This window comes from Xenopus tropicalis, chromosome 1, assembly GCF_000004195.4.
Source record: "Xenopus tropicalis strain Nigerian chromosome 1, UCB_Xtro_10.0, whole genome shotgun sequence".
Classification (NCBI taxonomy): domain Eukaryota; kingdom Metazoa; phylum Chordata; class Amphibia; order Anura; family Pipidae; genus Xenopus; species Xenopus tropicalis.
In genome coordinates this window covers 192,112,006-192,134,925 of record NC_030677.2, presented here as the reverse complement: position 1 = coordinate 192,134,925, position 22,920 = coordinate 192,112,006, and the positions used below count along the sequence as shown (strand labels likewise).

Genomic DNA, 22,920 nt, shown 5'->3' with positions numbered 1-22,920 from the left:
CTTCAAAACTCTGTCCATGTCAAATGAAGGAAAAAAATAAAACCGTGAGAGAAGGGGGTCAACCAGATCAATGATCAAAAGAAAACGAGAATGGCGGAGAATGGAAATCTTTGTGCTGAAAAGAAAACAGACTTTTGTAAAATCAGAAGACAAAGTTGCTATGAAATTTTTTCCACTTGACAGGAGGACTTTTTGCCCTTACATGAATCAACTTGCCTCCTATAGCAGGTATCCAAAGAATACAAATCAGATCCGTGAACACAAATTTACTACACAGTTGTTTGGTAAACCATGCTGAGTGTACATTTTAAATAGCACAATATATCCAGTCACTGGGCAACTCACAACCTACAGTAAAAATATTATAAAAGTGCTTTCCAAACAAGAGACTTGTTTTTCCCCATAAGACTGCAGATTCTGTTAGCGAGACACAGGGAGTGGGTTATTAACTAAGAAGCGACACAACAACATGCCAGCCAGACTATAAATTCACAGAATAATTAAGAGTACTCGTCTATCTTGGTACCACAATTCAGTGTGTGGACAAGGCGAGACAATGCCTTACCATTTATGCCTCAGAAGAGTTGCTAAAAAAGACCACACAGATTCAGTATAGAAAATATAATGGACAGAGTCTGCCCTCAGCATTACCTTCAATTCTGCAATTCTGTACGGTCGAGTTGACATTTAAACTGCTCTGCAAAGCTAACCTTAGCAAGACCCGACAAAAGAAAGCCATTTAGCTTTTTAAATGAAGAAGTATCAAAGTTGCAAAAGAGGTTCAGTCTGAGTGCTTTCCTGTGCTTCTTATTTAGTCAGTAAGGCACTTAATAAAGGACATTTATTTGAAAGGCTCAGAAAGTGCCGGGCCTGCAGGAGCTCAAATCAAATTTGCTAGAAAAAAAACCCCCAAAAAACAAAGGAAAGCCAACAGCAAAGATTCCTAAAAATGACCATTAAGCAAACTAATGTGAGGCTATTGAACCGTCTGTACTTTTCAGTAAAACACAGAAGATAGCGCCTAAACCCATTCATAACCCTGACATTTTGCAGCATCCAACAGGTCAATTTCAACTTCCTTTCCATTAATCTGCCTAATGTTCCTTATCTCATGGATACCCAACAAAAGAGTGCTCATTTATAACTGAAGCTGAACACTGCGAGAACCGCACATTACAAAGTAAGTGGCATAAAAAGGGCGCAGACGATGCAGGGTTATCTGGTGATACAGTGAAAGGGTAACAAGTTAATGTTTGCCAGGCTAGGTCCCTTTGTAGATGACACTCTAAAATAGGCAATTAGTCTAGATAAGTCCAATGAATGGATGAGCATATACTTATTAGTCTAGATTTAGCCAAAAAAAAAAACATCAAAGCAACCCTTGGACAGTAGGACAATTATTTTACTTTATACAACACTGATAGGTTTATACAGAACAGTTCATCATTCACATCAGTGCCTTCCCCAGTAACATTCACACACTATTACAGTGTAAGAAGAAACCAGACTACCTGAAATATAAAGATGTTTCATTCATACAGGCCATGATATACAGTATCTAGTAGAATTAAATAGACATTGAACCATCACACTGGTCATAGTGGTTTAGGAACTCAACTCAAGGGGCACATTTATCAAAGTACGATTGAGTTCGAATACAAAAGACTTGTATTGGTTCGTACTGTGCGTAATTTCTGCGACTTTTTCGTACTTTGCGACAAAATCGTATTGTTGCGCCAAGTACGAACGTTTCGGATTCATTCAAGCTTCAGTATCGTGACTTTCCTTGGGCCAGGTTGAAGCTGCAGAGTGCCATTGAGCCCTATGGGAGACTTTCCTTGGGCCGGGTTGGAGCTGCAGAGTGCCATTGAGCCCTATGGGAGACTTTCCTTGGGCCGGGTTGGAGCTGCAGAGTGCCATTGAGCCCTATGGGAGACTTTCCTTGGGCTGGGTTGGAGCTGCAGAGTGCCATTGAGCCCTATGGGAGACTTTCATTGGGCCGGGTTGGAGCGGCAGAGTGCCATTGAGCCCTATGGGAGACTTTCCTTGGGCCAGGTTGGAGCTGCAGAGTGCCATTGAGCCCTATGGGAGACTTTCCTTGGGCCGGGTTGGAGCTGCAGAGTGCCATTGAGCCCTATGGGAGACTTTCCTTGGGCCAGGTTGGAGCTGCAGAGTGCCATTGAGCCCTATGGGAGGCTTTCCTTGGGCCAGGTTGGAGCTGCAGAGTGCCATTGAGCCCTATGGGAGACTTTCCTTGGGCCAGGTTGGAGCTGCAGAGTGCCATTGAGCCCTATGGGAGGCTTTCCTTGGGCCAGGTTGGAGCTGCAGAGTGCCATTGAGCCCTATGGGAGACTTTCCTTGGGCCGGGTTGGAGCTGCAGAGTGCCATTGAGCCCTATGGGAGGCTTTCCTTGGGCCAGGTTGGAGCTGCAGAGTGCCATTGAGCCCTATGGGAGACTTTCCTTGGGCCGGGTTGGAGCTGCAGAGTGCCATTGAGCCCTATGGGAGGCTTTCCTTGGGCCAGGTTGGAGCTGCAGAGTGCCATTGAGCCCTATGGGAGACTTTCCTTGGGTCGGGTTAGAGCTGCAGAGTGCCATTGAGCCCTATGGGAGACTTTCCTTGGGCCGGGTTGGAGCTGCAGAGTGCCATTGATTCCTATGGGAGGCTTCTAAAATCATGCACAGAAGGATCAAAGTCGGAAAGGTTTTCCCGCCGTTTACGATCGTTTGATACGAAAATTTTGTGACTTTCGGATCACCAATACAATATTATCCGATTTTTCCGGAAGCAGTGTAGTGATATTTGCGATCATCAGAAATTATCGTATCTAATCCAAATTTTTCCCATTTCGGGATTCAAACTCGTACTTCGATAAATGTGCCCCAAGGTGTTGGACTAAGCAAGTCTGCTTAATAAAAACATCCATTTATTCACTCTGATATGGTAGTCCTCTGGCTAAAGCTTTTTAGACTTTTTTTTATTCAAGCCTCACTTATAATATGATTATAGACATAACAAAAACACAGCCTAGTTCCAAGTATTTAGAAAAGATTAGAGATCTCAGACTGGGCTTCAAAGTTTTTATAGGAGAAGAGATAAACATTCTCCCCAAATCTTAAGGTGGCCACACAGAGGCAGATTTTTTTAAGCTACCGATTCAGCCCCTTCAGTCTGAATTGGAAGCTTATCAGCCCATGTATGGGGCCCTCCGATGGGTATCCAACCAATATCGGGGCAAAAACTAGCCAGATACTGATCAGGCTGATCAGGTTTAAATATGCTGTTAACTGTGAGAAAATGTAAGCCATAGATTAAACTGTAGAGAGGTTGCCTGATTTTCATTTTTTACTAGCTTTTTACCAGAAAAGCTATAAGCTGCTTGTATTGTAAATCTACAAGTGAGCAGTATAAGGTCCCTTTATTAAAACCCAATTCAAGCACTTGCTTCAATGAATTAGAACAAAGTTGATATTTATTTTCTTCATCAATTGTACAGTGCTGTGGATTATGTTAGTTCTTTATAAATATGTGTTAATAACTTGGTAACAAATAAGACCAAAAATGCATTTGTTCTATAAACAAACAGAAGAACCCTACAGTAGCCATTACTCTGCTGTCAGGGTTCAATGCCTATTCCTGATAAAGCTGTTACACTCTTGTGATATGCCAGCTCTCCCATATTTTATTAATTACGCAATATAAACAATCGCCCAGCCACAATTTTGTAATCAGACCATCTGCAGAAAATTACAGCTAAACCGCATTCTCACATTGGCTTTTCACTGGCCTAATAATTTTCTTCCAGCACTCTCCTCAGCTTAGCATTCACTACAGACAGGTTTTCATTTGACTGCAGAGATTTCCAGTTGCCAGTAAAAGTATTATCTGAACTGTATTCTGACTGTGGACTTCCAATGAAAATCTAAAAAAATATAAATTCCACCGTAAAATTTTATTCATTATATTGTATATGAATTGGCTGAGAAAAGACTGATTTTTCAACCACAGACAACGGTTTTCCTAAGTCTGCTAAAATGCTCCCATCACAATAGGAAGAAATATGAAACGAAAAAATATTAAGTTAGCTTCATGCGGCAATCAGAGAACACGTTTCAGGCACAATAAGCATGCTTACAATTCTCCTTTTGAGGTACAATATAGTGCAAGTAATATATATACAAGCCTGTTTCCAAAAACATTGGGAGAGGGGCAGGTTTCCCACTGTGTTGAACCACCTATTTTTTAGTTAAAACTCTGTTACTGTTTGGGAATTGAGGAGTTCTGAAGTTTTGAAAGTGTATTGTCCCATTATAGGATATGTCCTGATAAAGGATTTTAGCTGCTCAACAGTTCAGGGGTCTGGACAGGTCTGTGCCAGCTCCCCATGCCATATGCACCCCAATAATATCACATGCTGGCTGTTGAACTTGTGCGCTGATAAGAAGCCTGATGATTCCTCTCCTCCTTAGGCCGAAGGATGCAACAAATTTCATATATTGATTGGTCAGACCACAATTTTCTGCTTCACCTCAGTCCAACTAAAATGAGCTTGTACACAGAGAAGGTCGTGATGTTTCTGGACTATGTTTATATATGGTTTCTTCTGTGCAAGGTTCAGTTTTAATTTGCAGCTATAACCTGTGTTCACAGACACTGGTTTTCGGAACTATTCCAGAGCCCACACAAGAGTCTCTTTTAATGCAGTGCAGCCTGATGGCCCAAAGATCATGGCCACCGAACATTGACTTTCAGCCTTGACCCTTACAGAGATACAGAGATTTCTCCTGATTCTCTGAATCTTTTAATGATATTATGTACTGTATGATTTATTCCTAAATCATTCCAATATTCGCCCATGGAGTGTTTCATAGAGTGCTGTACCCCTCTTATCTATTTCTCTAAAAGAAATCATTTTAGAGACCCACTGGCAATAAACCAATCAGTTGTGAGATGTTCCACACCAGGTCTTAATGTTAAGCGTTAAACATATTTTCCATTGTGTTGCCCCTGTTCCAACTTTTTGAAACATGTTGCTGGCATCGAATTCAAAACAGGCAAATCTTTTTAAGCAAAATTTCTCAGTTCCAAAACTTAATATGTCCCAACCGTCCCTGGAAATGGGCAATGAGCAATCTGATCACTTGTCCTTCGAGTCAACTGTATGGATCAATACATTAGGTCTCCAAGTGCACCTCATAAAAGACCGACTAATCAGACTGCATAAAAGTCTCGTTAAATATTAAGTAGCAAAGTCGCTTTTTGGAATCTTCATAAAAGCCATATTTCTAAAAGAAAATTTGTTTCTTGCTATTGCTAATAAATGGTAACACCCAACTGGCCCAGCATACTGTTCACTCAATAAAGCTCATATGTATACGCAGATAATAATCAACAAGATTTCGGGCTTCAAATACAACACAATAACAAATAATATTAAAATGCAATTTTAATACTCTAAAGGGAGTTGTTCATCTGCTCATACAATTGGAATGTATGCTACCCTATGTACTGCATGATAACATTATAAAGCTGCAGAATCCTGCCAAAAAGCAGTTTACAGTGTTTGAAAGACTCTTTGATTTACACAAAGGATTTATTGGGAGACAGCTAATGCTGCAAGAAAAACATAAATTTGTGTCTAAATGCAATGCAATATATTTTGCTTATTATAGCCGATAAGAGCACTGCGTAACGTGATGGCACTATATAAATAAACGACGATGATTTAAATGAATGCGTTAGAGACCTATTGGTTGCTGATCAACATTTCAGGTTATACTTCTTGGCGCGGAAATAGTTTAAAGCTGCACTATTTACAGGACTGGGAACGATGTAACCATGGAACTACAGATAAATAGTAACAAAGTGTCCCAAACAAAATTTTCATCAGGTTACAAAAACTTAATATAAACAGAATAATTCAGTGTAACTAGTTGTAAGGGATCTGTTGCAAACGGCCCTCATCTAAAATAGCCTTACTTTTTACATATTTATGTGCATCTAACCACATATTGTGTGCCAACTTGAATTTGTGGTTATTATAAATTCCGATTTATGGCACGTGCAGGGCTGTATGGTCATAGAGCAGAACAAATATGGCCCATCAGCATGTCGTGTTTGTTCCCTATCAACATTCTTCTCTTCCCATTATTTCTTTAGCCATGATCATTTAATATTTACAGATATCTTTTAGAATACCTTTTATATACTTATTATTATGTGTGGTAAAAAGAGTTGGGTAGAAATCAACCCGTAGCTATTACCTAGAATATGTGCAAATTAAGGGGGAGCATTTATTAACACAGTATTTTCGTGCTTTTGGAGGTTTTTGAAACAACAAATAAACTCATTTCCACAAATGTCAGTCATTTATTAACCCTTTAAGTGCCAGCCGAATTCGTCATTTCAGTTCCCCCCAGTGCCAGACGTTTTGTAAACATTCTGTGCTCTCTCAATGTAGGGGCTTTTACTGGGGGCAGGGTTAAGTTTAGGTAGGCAAACTATATATTGTTTTTTTCAGGAGAACCTGAGCTTTCCAAATATACCTGAGTTTTTGTGTATTTCCACTTCTGGAACAAGATTTAGAGCTTGAAATACAAAAAAAAAAAAGAAAAAATGCTATTTTTCATGATATAAGGATTTCTACCAGAAACATATTTTATTTTATGGACAAAAATTCAACTGATTTGGAAAGCCTCATGTCTCCCGAACGTGCCAATACCTGATATGTATAGTTTTATTGAGATTTCTGACTTCTATAGATCAAAAACTCCCAGCAGTAAATTACTAAATTTTCAAAGCATTACAGCAGAATACAGCATACTTTACATTCCAAAGCCAAAAATCCTGGAATATTAGGTTTACCCCAGGAAACCATACATTTTTGAAAACTACACATTCTGACGAATCCGAAATGGGTAACTATGTCTTCCAACTCCTAAGTACCAAACGGCAATGCTTTACTGAATTTAGCATTTTCTATAAAAAATTATGAAAATTCTAAAAAATCACCTCAAATCTTCCATTTTCAAGCACCTTATCTCCCACATAACATTAGGTACCAAGAAAACACACCCGAAATATGAAAGCCAAGGGTCCGCTGAACAGTTTGATGCCCATTGTGCATAGGATCAGCACTGTATCTGGCATTTAGAGACCCCATAAGGACGTCAGTGCATAGAGATTGCCCCAGAGGTCTCTTTAGCTACTGAAAATTCAACACGTTTACTGCATTTTCTGTGGGGTAAAAACCCAAAAAAATACATTGACCCCCCAAAACCATATATTTTTGGAAAGTACACATTCGGGCGATTTCAAAATTAGTACCCATGTCTTTCTACTCCAAACTACAGAGTCGCAGTGCTTTCCCAAAATTGCTAGTTTTGGTGAAATACCTGAAAAACACATCAAATCTTCCACTTTCAAGCACCTTATCTCCCACATAACATTAGGTACCAAGAAAACACACCCTAAATATGAAAGCCAAGGGTCCGCTGAACAGTTTGATGCCCATTGTGCATAGGATCACCAATGTATCTGGCATTTAGAGACCCCATAAGGAAGTTAGTGCATACAAATTGCCCAGGAGATCTCTAGCTACTGAAAATTCAACACATTTACTGCATTTTCTGTGGGGTAAAAACACAAAAAAATACATTGACCCCCCAAAACCATATATTTTTGGAAAGTACACATTCGGGCGAATTCAAAATTGGTACCCATGTCTTTCTACTCCAAACTACAGAGTCGCAGTGCTTTCCCAAAATTGCTAGTTTTGGTGAAATACCTGAAAAACACATCAAATCTTCCACTTTCAAGCACCTTATCTCCCACATAACATTAGGTACCAAGAAAACACACCCGAAATATGAAAGCCAAGGGTCCGCTGAACAGTTTGATGCCCATTGTGCATAGGATCAGCACTGTCTCTGGCATTTAGAGACCCCATAAGGACGTCAGTGCATAGAGATTGCCCCAGAGGTCTCTTTAGCTACTGAAAATTCAACACGTTTACTGCATTTTCTGTGGGGTAAAAACCCAAAAAAATACATTGACCCCCCAAAACCATATATTTTTGGAAAGTACACATTCGGGCGAATTCAAAATTGGTACCCATGTCTTTCTACTCCAAACTACAGAGTCGCAGTGCTTTCCCAAAATTGCTAGTTTTGGTGAAATACCTGAAAAACACATCAAATCTTCCACTTTCAAGCACCTTATCTCCCACATAACATTAGGTACCAAGAAAACACACCCTAAATATGAAAGCCAAGGGTCCGCTGAACAGTTTGATGCCCATTGTGCATAGGATCAGCACTGTATCTGGCATTTAGAGACCCCATAAGGACGTCAGTGCATAGAGATTGCCCCAGAGGTCTCTTTAGCTACTGAAAATTCAACACGTTTACTGCATTTTCTGTGGGGTAAAAACACCAAAAAATACATTGACCCCCCAAAACCATATATTTTTGGAAAGTACACATTCGGGCGAATTCAAAATTGGTACCCATGTCTTTCTACTCCAAACTACAGAGTCGCAGTGCTTTCCCAAAATTGCTAGTTTTGGTGAAATACCTGAAAAACACATCAAATCTTCCACTATCAAGCACCTTATCTCCAACATAACATTAGGTACCAAGAAAACACACCCGAAATATGAAAGCCAAGGGTCCGCTGAACAGTTTGATGCCCATTTGTGCATAGAATCAGCACTGTATCTGGCATTTAGAGACCCCATAAGGACGTCAGTGCATAGAGATTGCCCCAGAGGTCTCTTTAGCTACTGAAAATTCAACACGTTTACTGCATTTTCTGTGGGGTAAAAACCCAAAAAAATACATTGACCCCCCAAAACCATATATTTTTGGAAAGTACACATTCGGGCGAATTCAAAATTGGTACCCATGTCTTTCTACTCCAAACTACAGAGTCGCAGTGCTTTCCCAAAATTGCTAGTTTTGGTGAAATACCTGAAAAACACATCAAATCTTCCACTTTCAAGCACCTTATCTCCCACATAACATTAGGTACCAAAAGAACACACCCTAAATATGAAAGCCAAGGGTCCGCTGAACAGTTTGATGCCCATTGTGCATAGGATCACCAATGTATCTGGCATTTAGAGACCCCATAAGGAAGTTAGTGCATACAAATTGCCCAGGAGATCTCTTTAGCTACTGAAAATTCAACACATTTACTGCATTTTCTGTGGGGTAAAAACACAAAAAAATACATTGACCCCCCAAAACCATATATTTTTGGAAAGTACACATTCGGGCGAATTCAAAATTGGTACCCATGTCTTTCTACTCCAAACTACAGAGTCGCAGTGCTTTCCCAAAATTGCTAGTTTTGGTGAAATACCTGAAAAACACATCAAATCTTCCACTTTCAAGCACCTTATCTCCCACATAACAATAGGTACCAAGAAAACACACCCGAAATATGAAAGCCAAGGGTCCGCTGAACAGTTTGATGCCCATTGTGCATAGGATCAGCACTGTCTCTGGCATTTAGAGACCCCATAAGGACGTCAGTGCATAGAGATTGCCCCAGAGGTCTCTTTAGCTACTGAAAATTCAACACGTTTACTGCATTTTCTGTGGGGTAAAAACACCAAAAAATACATTGACCCCCCAAAACCATATATTTTTGGAAAGTACACATTCGGGCGAATTCAAAATTGGTACCCATGTCTTTCTACTCCAAACTACAGAGTTGCAGTGCTTTCCCAAAATTGCTAGTTTTGGTGAAATACCTGAAAAACACATCAAATCTTCCACTATCAAGCACCTTATCTCCAACATAACATTAGGTACCAAGAAAACACACCCGAAATATGAAAGCCAAGGGTCCGCTGAACAGTTTTATGCCCATTGTGCATAGAATCAGCACTGTATCTGGCATTTAGAGACCCCATAAGGACGTCAGTGCATAGAGATTGCCCAGGAGATCTCTTTAGCTACTGAAAATTCAACACATTTACTGCATTTTCTGTGGGGTAAAAACACAAAAAAATACATTGACCCCCCAAAACCATATATTTTTGGAAAGTACACATTCGGGCGAATTCAAAATTGGTACCCATGTCTTTCTACTCCAAACTACAGAGTCGCAGTGCTTTCCCAAAATTGCTAGTTTTGGTGAAATACCTGAAAATCACATCAAATCTTCCACTTTCAAGCACCATATCTCCCACATAACATTAGGTACCAAGAAAACACACCCTAAATATGAAAACCAAGGGTCCGCTGAACAGTTTGATGCCCATTGTGCATAGGATCACCGATGTATCTGGCATTTAGAGACCCCAAAAGGAAGTTAGTGCATACAAAGTGTATACACTGCAATATAAGCTACCGGCATGTGCATTATGCGGCATAAGACCCCCTAACAGTAAGGAGACCCTAGAAAACTATACATTTTCCGAAAGTACACAATCTGACAAAACAAAAATGGGTAAATACATCTTTCTACTGCAAACTACCAAACTACAAAGCTATGCTAAACAGAAAGATTTTTTTGACATTTCTGAAAATTGTCACAAAGCTTGCATTTTACCCCATTATGTACCCCCACATTTTGTACCGTATCAACATAAAACATTCTAAATATGAACGCCAGGGGTCTACTGAACAGTTTGATGCCCTATATGCATAGATTTACCAAACTATGTGGGGTACAGGGGCACCCAAGTAAAAATAGTGCATATGAATTTTCACATAAGATGCTTCGGCTCATGCAGTTTTTGCACCCGGTATGTGTATTATATGCCATACGACCCCCTAACAGTAAGGAAACCCTAGAAAACCATATATTTTCTGAAAGTACACATTCTGACAAAACAAAAATGGGCAAATACATCTTTCTACTACAAACTACCAAACTACAAAGCTATGCTAAACAGAACGGTTTTTATGATATTTCTGAAAATTGTCACAAAGCTTGCATTTTACCCCATTATGTACCCCCACATTTTGTACCGTATCAACATAAAACATTCTAAATATGAACGCCAGGGGTCTACTGAACAGTTTGATGCCCTATATGCATAGATTTACCAAACTATGTGGGGTACAGGGGCACCCAAGTAAAAATAGTGCATATGAATTTTCACATAAGATGCTTCGGCTCATGCAGTTTTTGCACCCGGTATGTGTATTATGTGCCATACGACCCCCTAACAGTAAGGAAACCCTAGAAAACCATATATTTTCCGAAAGTACACATTCTGACAAAACAAAAATGGGCAAATACATCTTTCTACTACAAACTACCAAACTACAAAGCTATGCTAAACAGAACGGTTTTTATGATATTTCTGAAAATTGTCACAAAGCTTGCATTTTACCCCATTATGTACCCCCACATTTTGTACCATATCAACATAAAACATTCTAAATATGAACGCCAGGGGTCTACTGAACAGTTTGATGCCCTATATGCATAGATTTACCAAACTATGTGGGGTACAGGGGCACCCAAGTAAAAATAGTGCATATGAATTTTCACATAAGATGCTTCGGCTCATGCAATTTTTGCACCCGGTATGTGTATTATGTGCCATACGACCACCTAACAGTAAGGAAACCCTAGAAAACCATATATTTTCCGAAAGTACACATTCTGACAAAACAAAAATGGGTACATACATCTTTCTACTACAAACTACCAAACTACAAAGCTATGCTAAACAGAACGGTTTTTATGACATTTCTGAAAATTGTCACAAAGCTTGCATTTTACCCCATTATGTACCCCCACATTTTGTACCGTATCAACATAAAACATTCTAAATATGAACGCCAGGGGTCTACTGAACAGTTTGATGCCCTATATGCATAGATTTACCAAACTATGTGGGGTACAGGGGCACCCAAGTAAAAATAGTGCATATGAATTTTCACATAAGATGCTTCGGCTCATGCAGTTTTTGCACCCGGTATGTGTATTATGTGCCATACGACCACCTAACAGTAAGGAGACCCTAGAAAACCATATATTTTCCGAAAGTACACATTCTGACAAAACAAAAATGGGTAAATACATCTTTCTACTACAAACTGCTAAACTACAAAGCTATGCTAAACAGAACGGTTTTTATGACATTTCTGAAAATTGTCACGAAGCTTGCATTTTACCCCATTATATACCCCCACATTTTGTACCGTATCAACATAAAACATTCTAAATATGAACGCCAGGGGTCTACTGAACAGTTTGATGCCCTATATGCATAGATTTACCAAACTATGTGGGGTACAGGGGCACCCAAGTAAAAATAGTGCATATGAATTTTCACATAAGATGCTTCGGCTCATGCAGTTTTTGCACCCGGTATGTGTATTATGTGCCATACGACCCCCTAACAGTAAGGAAACCCTAGAAAACCATATATTTTCCGAAAGTACACATTCTGACAAAACAAAAATGGGCAAATACATCTTTCTACTACAAACTACCAAACTACAAAGCCATGCTAAACAGAACGGTTTTTATGATATTTCTGAAAATTGTCACAAAGCTTGCATTTTACCCCATTATGTACCCCCACATTTTGTACCGTATCAACATAAAACATTCTAAATATGAACGCCAGGGGTCTACTGAACAGTTTGATGCCCTATATGCATAGATTTACCAAACTATGTGGGGTACAGGGGCACCCAAGTAAAAATAGTGCATATGAATTTTCACATAAGATGCTTCGGCTCATGCAGTTTTTGCACCCGGTATGTGTATTATGTGCCATACGACCCCCTAACAGTAAGGAAACCCTAGAAAACCATATATTTTCCGAAAGTACACATTCTGACAAAACAAAAATGGGCAAATACATCTTTCTACTACAAACTACCAAACTACAAAGCTATGCTAAACAGAACGGTTTTTAAGATATTTCTGAAAATTGTCACAAAGCTTGCATTTTACCCCATTATGTACCCCCACATTTTGTACCATATCAACATAAAACATTCTAAATATGAACGCCAGGGGTCTACTGAACAGTTTGATGCCCTATATGCATAGATTTACCAAACTATGTGGGGTACAGGGGCACCCAAGTAAAAATAGTGCATATGAATTTTCACATAAGATGCTTCGGCTCATGCAATTTTTGCACCCGGTATGTGTATTATGTGCCATACGACCACCTAACAGTAAGGAGACCCTAGAAAACCATATATTTTCCGAAAGTACACATTCTGACAAAACAAAAATGGGTAAATAAAACTTTCTACTACAAACTACAAAGCTATGCTAAACAGAACGGTTTTTGTGACATTTCTGAAAATCAAGCGAACAAGAACTATGCATAACTGAAAATGCTATAAAATGGCTAAACATGCAGTAAAATACCCCAAAATCCACCAAAATCACAGAAAATGTAGTAGAAACACCAAAATAATACACAAAAGATATTGCGCAGTGCGGTTAGCGAATACACTATCCGCAATGGCAATAAAACATTTTTTTCAGGCAGAAATAAAAACGATGCGATTAGAAAAAAAAAAAAATTACAAAATTACATAAGTGTGTAAGTGTGTGTGTACATTAGGTAAAATGTGTTTTGTGTGCATGTATGCAAGTAAGTGTGTGTAAGTGTAAGTGTTGTGAATGTTTGAAATCTCCCAACTCCCCTAAAATGTATGTGTTTGTGTGTAAATGTGAGTATAAGTGTGTATTAGTGTATTATTAGTGTATTATGTGTGTGTATGTGTGTTTTTGTGTGTTTTTGCCACTTACCTGTGTAGGAGATCGTGGATCAGCAGGGAGACACACGCAGCACGAGTCCGGCAGTGAGTATCAGCAGCAGGAAGCAGGGGGGCCAGCAGGGGGGGGAGCAGAGAAAGGCAGAAGGCGATCGTGAAATCCAGGAATGGATTTCACGTGCCTGCCTTTTCTTATGTGGCCCCTGGGCGATCGCGCCCCAGGGGCCACTCGTTCCCCACCTCTGACTTGTGTCTGGAGGCTGGGGAACGAGCGGGGAGCGAAGGAGCGGCTTGAAAAGCCGCTTCTCCGCTCCCAAACCCGGAAGTGCCCCAGGACGTAGAATCTACGTCCTGTGGCACTTAGGTCCTTTAGTACCCAGGACGTAGATTCTACGTCCTGTGGCACTAAAAAGGTTAAAAGATCAGCATTGAAAAAGCATGAACGAAAAAAGATGAAAAAACAGCAACCCACAATACAAAAACCTCAACTTTTTCATATTATTGCACAAATTTAATTCTAGGGTTATCAAAGCCAATGTACGACTAAAACAAAACGTACTTGAAGAGATCTGCTTGTTTGGTAGTGTTGCCTATTTTTGGCCTGGACTGGCAATCTGTGGGTTCTGGCAAATGCCAGAGGGGCTGCTGTAAGATGCCATAGACACTCACTATTTATTGGGCTGCTGGGGGGCTGTTTGGGCCTCTGTGTATTTGAAATATCAGGGGCTATTCTGAACCCCAGTCCAGACATCTATATGTAGGGTCATATCTTGTTACCTTTGAGCCAACCATCTGATCACACAGGTAAAAAGATCACAAACAAAATGGAATGTAATCTTTGGACCAAATTTCCCAACTTTTCAGAATGAAGTCTTAACAAATCAGTACAAATCTTGCAAGGGAAATAAAACTACCTGGGCAGACAATATCTGGCCACATTTGGTTTCTTCTAGAAGGGAATGGTAGAGGTAAACCCATAGAACACATGATAGACACACAGCGTCTCTTCTATGTATAAAGCTGCTGATACCTCTTAAGAAAACATGCAAAATTCTTGCAAATACCACAACCCTCAGATGTGGGTTCAACATTTATACCATTATCATTAAACACACAACCTTCCAACAAATGGTTATTACTCCCCATTATACACTGGATAGTATTAGACTGGCCTTGCAAGCATTTACATGATATTTCTTTCCTGTATCAACACCCTGCCTGCCATGTCTTTCTCCACCCATGCACCACAATGGCAAAGTTTAAGTGTGCTGTATAAGCGAATAATTTCAATGTCAATGGTCCATTTAATGACAAAGAACAATCCCAATAAAACTGTTGGCTTTCCATTTACGTGAAAGCAAGGCTGATGTTTATCCAAAGATATTGTTAAAGATATTTGCCTTCAATTAGAAATTTGAAGTTTTTTAAATAAACTAGACCAACAAAAGGAAAAGACTCAAAATTAAGGTAAAAATAGATAAGCCTGCTAAGCTTTGCTAAAGGGCACTAATTTCCTTGGCCAGTAGCAGATGACTCCTCTAAGATAACATTACAGGTATGGGACCTATTATCCAGATTGCTCGGGACCTGGGGTTGTCTGGATAAGGGGAACTTAATATTTTAAGTCAAGTAAAAAAATAATTTAAACATTAAATAAACCCAATAGGGCTGTTCTGCCCCCAATAAGGATTAATTATATCTTAGTTGGGATCAAGTACAGGTACTGTTTTATTATTACAGAGAAAAGGGAATCATTTAACCATGAAATAAACCCAATAGGGCTGTTCTGCCCCCAATAAGGGGTAATTATATCTTAGTTGGGATCAAGTACAGGTACTGTTTTATTATTACAGAGAAAAGGGAATCATTTAACCATTAAATAAACCCAATAGGGCTGTTCTGCCCCAATAAGGGGTAATTATATCTTAGTTGGGATCAAGTACAGGTACTGTTTTATTATTACAGAGAAAAGGGAATCATTTAACCATTAAATAAACCCAATAGGGCTGTTCTGCCCCCAATAAGGGGTAATTATATCTTAGTTGGGATCAAGTACAGGTACTGTTTTATTATTACAGAGAAAAGGGAATCATTTAACCATTAAATAAACCCAATAGGGCTGTTCTGCCCCCAATAAGGGGTAATTATATCTTAGTTGGGATCAAGTACAGGTACTGTTTTATTATTACAGAGAAAAGGGAATCATTTAACCATGAAATAAACCCAATAGGGCTGTTCTGCCCCCAATAAGGGGTAATTATATCTTAGTTGGGATCAAGTACAGGTAATGTTTTATTATTACAGAGAAAAGGGAATAATTTAACCATTAAATAAACCCAATAGGGCTGTTCTGCCCCCAATAAGGGGTAATTATATCTTAGTTGGGATCAAGTACAGTTACTGTTTTATTATTACAGAGAAAAGGGAATCATTTAACCATTAAATAAACCCAATAGGACTGTTCTGCCCCCAATAAGGGGTAATTATATCTTAGTTGGGATCAAGTACAGGTACTGTTTTATTATTACAGAGAAAAGGGAATCATTTAACCATTAAATAAACCCAATAGGACTGTTCTGCCCCCAATAAGGGGTAATTATATCTTAGTTGGGATCAAGTACAGGAACTGTTTTATTATTACAGAGAAAAGGGAATAATTTAACCATTAAATAAACCCAATAGGGCTGTTCTGCCCCCAATAAGGGGTAATTATATCTTAGTTGGGATCAAGTACAGTTACTGTTTTATTATTACAGAGAAAAGGGAATCATTTAACCATTAAATAAACCCAATAGGACTGTTCTGCCCCCAATAAGGGGTAATTATATCTTAGTTGGGATCAAGTACAGGTACTGTTTTATTATTACAGAGAAAAGGGAATCATTTAACCATTAAATAAACCCAATAGGACTGTTCTGCCCCCAATAAGGGGTAATTATATCTTAGTTGGGATCAAGTACAGGAACTGTTTTATTATTAAACAGATAAAGGAAATCATTTTTAAGAATTATTTGATTATAATTGGGTCTATGGGAGATGGCCTTCCCATAATTCAGACCTTTCTGGATAATGGGTTTTCCGGATAACAGGTTGAAAATACAAATTCCATTAACTTCTACATGAACTTCCCAGCTTTTAGATGCCAAATTGATCAATTCTATTTTTTTACATTTAATAAATAATGAAAATTTAAGCTTCTTAAACTCGAGTACTCGAGTTCAAATTTTGATAAATCTGCCCCTTGTAGTCAACACAATATACACACATACTTTGGTTTGGCTTTATACCTGTGTCTGGTTTTTGAGTTATTATATTGTATTATAAAGCTGGTTAGAAGGAATTCTGCCTATAAAATTCCTTCTATGAGGTCAAATGGTTTATCAGAAATCCTTTAGTGACTGCAGTCAGATAGAAAACACCTGAAAAGATTGTGTATTTGGAAGAAAAAAAACAAGCAATCAAAAGACCATGACGTCTTCAACTGCAATTTGCCTTTCCGTATCAATCAAAAACATTCAGTGTTGAAAGCAAAACATGCAGGATGTAATTACAAAGAAATTTTGGGATGGAGACGAAGGGACTATGGCATTTTGAGTTGTATTTTTATTTAAACGTTAGTCAATGCATGGAGTACATTAGTCATGGATATCCACATGAACAAAGTCAATAGGACACACAGCTATCAATCTGAAATGCATGTGGGTGCAAGGAAAATAAGAGAAGGACATAAGTGTAGATCATCTGTATCTATATTAAGCCATTATTCCTTGGGCCTTTGGGCTTCATTTGTAATCAAGTAGGCAGCTTCCTTGACAAAGGAATCTGTCATGACTAATTACTATTGCATATAACCCCTGATCGGGTTGTGTTTACCATGACGGTTCAAGTAGGGGAGTGAAATAAAAGTCATCAACAGAAACAACATGCACAATGACAATTTTTTTCAATCGGCAGAAAAGTAAACTTTTTGCGAACCTGAAAAAGTATTTATTTAATATTTTTGGAAAAAAGATTGCAAATGTTATAGCATTCCCATGTACACAATGTAAAACATTTATATATATTATATATATAATATCATTAAACTGGGCTTAAAGGAGAACTAAACTGAAAAAATGAATATTGCTAGAAATATCATAATATGGCTGTTGAGAAGCTAAACTTAGGGGTTGTCTCAAATTATCAAGCAGGAAATGAGGTTCCTCTAACCTATCCTTTAAAAAACAAGAACCTGGTATCATATGTCTTTTTAATTTCACAAAACCTTGAGGTCGACCATGTCAAAATGAAGTCCGGCAGTTCGGACACTCTACTGCCCAACATTCCAGGCTTATGTTGCAACTCAAGAGAAAGTTTCCACAGACCATTCTATAGTCTTATTGGATCAGGCCCAGAATGAAAAAGTGAAAAAGTGTCTAAAAGCACAGCCTCCCAATAATGTAAGTGAGGGAAAACAAAACTATATTGGCTTATATGACTCTTCCAAGATCTATAAGGAACAGTTAAAAATGAAATCATCTACAACAGGGATCCCCAAACTTTTATACCCATGAGCCACATTCAAATGGAAAAAATGTTGGAGAGCAACACAAATATGAAAAAAGTTCCTGGGGGTGCAAATAAGAGCTATAACTCTTGGTAGACTCTTTGTGGACTGGCAGCCTATAGAAGGTTCTGTTTGGCTTTACACTGGGTTTTATGCAATAAACACTTGTCTCCAAGCCAGAAATTCAAAAATGAGCACCTACTTTGAGGCCCCTGGGAGCAACATCCAAGGGGTTGGGGAGCAACATGCTGCCCCTGAGCCACTGGTTGGGGATCACTGATCCACAACGTGTTTAAAAATACCAATAAACTAACAATGTAGCTATGGTGTATGGTAAACTAGCAATAAATAAGATATGGATTTAACTGCTTATGCTGCTAGAGACGGTGGCCTTCACAGTGTAAGATGATGGTGGTGCATCTTAACCAAACTTGCTTGCAAACAATTAAAAGGCGAAAATCACTTAAAATCAGTCTGTCAGAAAGATCTATTCAGCTAGAGAACAACAGACTGATGGGGAGATTTTTTCAGTCTGAGTGTGTTCATGAAACTTTACCCATGACACCATGACCACACACAAATGATTTAAGCAAACATCTGGTATTCAATATAGCTTGGCTTTCGACCACGCTTTAAAAACTCTATCACAGGCTGACGGAGAGAAATATCTCTCTGCATATATAATAAGGGCTGCTATATCATTCCCTGTACCCAGATTTAGAAATCTATGTTCAAAATTTCTGCTGTGAACCAGAACAGAATTAGTCTAGCGTGTATAACAAAATCTGAAAATACAATACAGATGTATGGAAAATTGACCTTTAGTCACATGATTGTGGGGAGAGAGTGCAGTGGCTTCAACCGCATAAAGAGTCCAACCCTGAAGTGGCAAGAGCTGGACCAATAGGACTGCTGGGAGTACAGAATGTAAATGAATGCTGGCTGCTGAAGGCTCCACAAGCGGGTAATGATGGGCTCATAAGAGCAAGAGGCAGGTGTTGGAGAGAAGATCCAGCCAGCTGAATTACTTGTGCATTGTTCCACAGAGATCATTATGTATTAGTCTTTATTTAAATAGCTCCAACATATCACACAGTGATTTACAAAGATTATATATATATACACATACAGTATATACATACATTATATACACATACATATACATGATACATACTTACTGGAGCCCTGGATATTTTGCCTGTCCATCCAAAACAAAGGAATCTGCCATAATAACTTCTTCTAGTAGAAGGTTTAGTAGAACCTTTCCACTCTTGGTAAAGGTCCAACAGCATTGCAAGTAAAAAAAATTATGTTCCTAGAATCTGTAGGTGCACCAGAACTGTTTATTTATCCTTATTCCTGTAGTTTACTTCCCCTTATAAGGGGATTATTATTTTGGACACGTAAATAAGAAAGCATTTTACTGACCAGTACACACAACTGGTGACTTGTTTACGCTACGCAACCTATGGCATAAAAAATGGCAATGCAAATCTGTACAAAAGCATTAGCTTATTTTAGTGTAAACATGGCCAGCTTAGGAACATAAGATGGCATTATAAAAAGGTGGGGGTGCAATAAGTGCAATTAAGTGGTGGTTCACCTTCACCCATCACATAGTGAGCAACTCAAAAAACTGAAAGAGGTATTAAGGCCAAATCAATCACTCTCATAAAGCAAGGACGTAATCCAATTCCTTAATGGATTGCCAAGAGTATCATGTAAAAGGATAATAAAAATTGTATATAATGTAGTAAATGTATTAAAAAAAAATATAAAACTTATAGCATTCAGGCTACTCACAAAAGTCCACTTGACAACCCGGAAAAAGCCCGGTGGGCCCCAGCCTCCAAAGGCCAATCCAACCCAGGCCCGGTCCTCCCTCTCGTCCAATCACAGCTGCAAGAGAGGTAAAATATATGCAGCGCATCGGCACAGCAGTGGGGGAGGAGGGGGTCCTTGATGTTGCAACAGGGGCCCTTGAGGTTTGAGGCCCGGTGGGCCCTGGGTTCTTCAGTCTGGCACTGTCCTCAGGGACAAATGCATAAACTGGTAGGGCCGTAATGCTTCTTGTAAAATAAAAATACTTTCAAGCTGTGCTCATACATTTATAAGAAGTTTTTCCCCAGAAATTAATCACCCATGTGTACATACCCTCTGGGGGTTCCGACTCAATGACAATACCCCCCCTGCAAGCCTCTGTACCCCCCAACACACACACTAACACTATCCAGGCTGTAATTATTCAACACTGTATCATTGTTTTTCTTTTTTTTTTTTGCATTTGGCTTTGTTCTGCACTTTTATTTACATTTCAGAGCTCATCACTGTACAACTAAGCTGTCAGCACTGTCTTGAATCTACTTTTGCTTTTCAATGCCCTGTACTTCTTTTTTACCACCCATTGAGACCAATAAGAAAAATAATAAATTATAATAACAATAAATATGCATCTCGGACGTAGATTAATGACTTGAACACGATAGCCTTTGATGGAAACACAAGAAGGTCGAGCATTCTGAACAACACACAAGAAATTATAAGCAGTCCATAATCACGGCTCAAAAAACATGAATAATACTTCTGAATGTTTGAATGAATGAAACCACATGTAGTTTAGGTATACAACTGGTGGAGGAGCATTGAGTAAAGTATTAATATTTACTTGCATATACACATGGTTACAAGCAAATCTGTAATAGAAGGACGGTGTCTCTTAAACTCTCAATAAATGGATTCTCAGCAGGACTCATTATACCAATCTAGTGGAATCCAATAATTATAAAGCTGCCTTTGGTTGGGATACCAGAAACAGCTTTCCATTTAGCAGAAATAGAAGTCAAAAACAAAAGCCTTTAAATTCAGTATGTTATACAATTCCCAATTCTTAGCAACTTTTCAACTGGTCTTCATTTTTTTTTTATATCTTGTCCAGACAGCTGCTAAAATTCCAAACTGGAAAGCTGCTAAACAAAAAGCTAAATAATTAAAAATCCACAGAAAAATTAAAAAGTGAAGATCAGTTGCAAATTGTCTCAGAATCTCAAGCTCCATGTTAAATTAAAGTTAATTTCAAGGTTATAAACCCCTTTCATATTTCACTGGCCATAGCCTTGGTAGGACTGGTCAGAGTATCAGGGGATCTCCTAGTGGATCTCAGCCCTAGTGGTCCCCAGCCAAGAACAATATAGATCAGCCCTTTGTTATTTTCACCATAGGTCTCTAGAAACACCATTACATTTAGTACTGCTGTACTAGTCTACTGTAAATGCTGCTAGAGTGGCCCCTGGAGTTCAGATTCTCTGCTGGGCCCTAGGAGGCTCAGTCAGCTCATATTTTACTGCAGTTGCCCTGTAGCTGTAATTCTGTCTTTCTTATGAATGGAGCAGATCAGTGCCTATAAGGTTATGTGTAATATATTTAAATGTCTGCATTTTCCATTTTAGTCTGCAATGAAACCAATGTAGCATTTTACTGGCTTGTATCTTTGGATGGATAGATGGAAGAGAGACATGACCAGAGAGGAACTACATTCAATACAAAAGACATTCCTGGTACAAATATAGAGTGAATTTGCAGTTGTCTGATAGCCTGCTCTGTATATGTGCCAAGAAAGGCTGACAAACTACATAACTTTTAGGGCACTTAAGACAGAAGTAACTTTATATGTGTCCCCCAATTTTATGGGGAGTTGTAACATCTGTTTGTACCCTGTAACTGTTTGCTAAGGAACTGACAAATCCAAGGGGCTGGATGATAAACTTTCTTTGTATTATTATTGCACTTCCTAATGTATCTTTTCAAACCGCCTCTCACAGTTCCTAGAATTTTCAGTTTTGGGGGAGGCTGATTGGCATGCACCTTAGACTCCACATTCCATTGACCACTATCACAAAAACACTTTGCCACCGGCACTATAAACAAATGGCCTAAATAGTCATAAATCTAAACCTAAAATGTCATTGTGTGTGTGTCTGTGCGAGTGAACTAGGCCTAAAAAATATCAGTGACACTTTCCCTTTAAAAAAATCTTTCATCTGGAAAGATGCTTATTTCTTTTTCACTTTGAAGTGAAGGCTTGTAGTCATTTTATGCCTGACTACTCCTGAATAACTGAAACCTGTCTCTAGTGGTGAGTTGTAAAATGAGCGATGAACTGCACCAGCAACTGTAAAGGCACCGCGAGTCTGCAATAAGCATCATGTGCCACATGTGAGGACATATCACTCCAGCTTCCTAGCTGAAATTTAAGCACTTTTATTAGGTTCTACTTTAGAGATATCAGGCATGCAGGCCTAGAGCGGTCATTAACTTTAACTCCCAGCATAGTCCACGGTTCATGTGAAGCTTACTAACTGCTCATTCAATATTCACTTTTCCCCAAATTAACAGTAGGTTTACCCAGATCCCCTAAGAATCATAAAATCAAAGTTGCTGCTTTTTTGGTAGCTCGACATAGAAAGTGGACTGTTCTCTATTAGGATGCAGGGAATATTACTGACTGCATCTCTGGCCTTAACCTTCCATGTTGTGTTTTTTTGCAGGAGATTTGAGTGTGATTTTTGGTGCCATTGATACAAAATCAGTAAGCGGCACACCTCCCATTTGTTATGGTACCATACCTCTTACCTGCTCATTAACCCATTTGCTTTGGCTACTTACC

General features: G+C 38.9%; 1 protein-coding gene across 3 annotated transcripts in view; it reads right to left on the bottom strand.

Moving 5' to 3' along the window:
- The window catches only part of arl15 (ADP ribosylation factor like GTPase 15), a 199,184-nt gene that overhangs the window by 83,187 nt on the left and 93,077 nt on the right, over window positions 1-22,920 (bottom strand).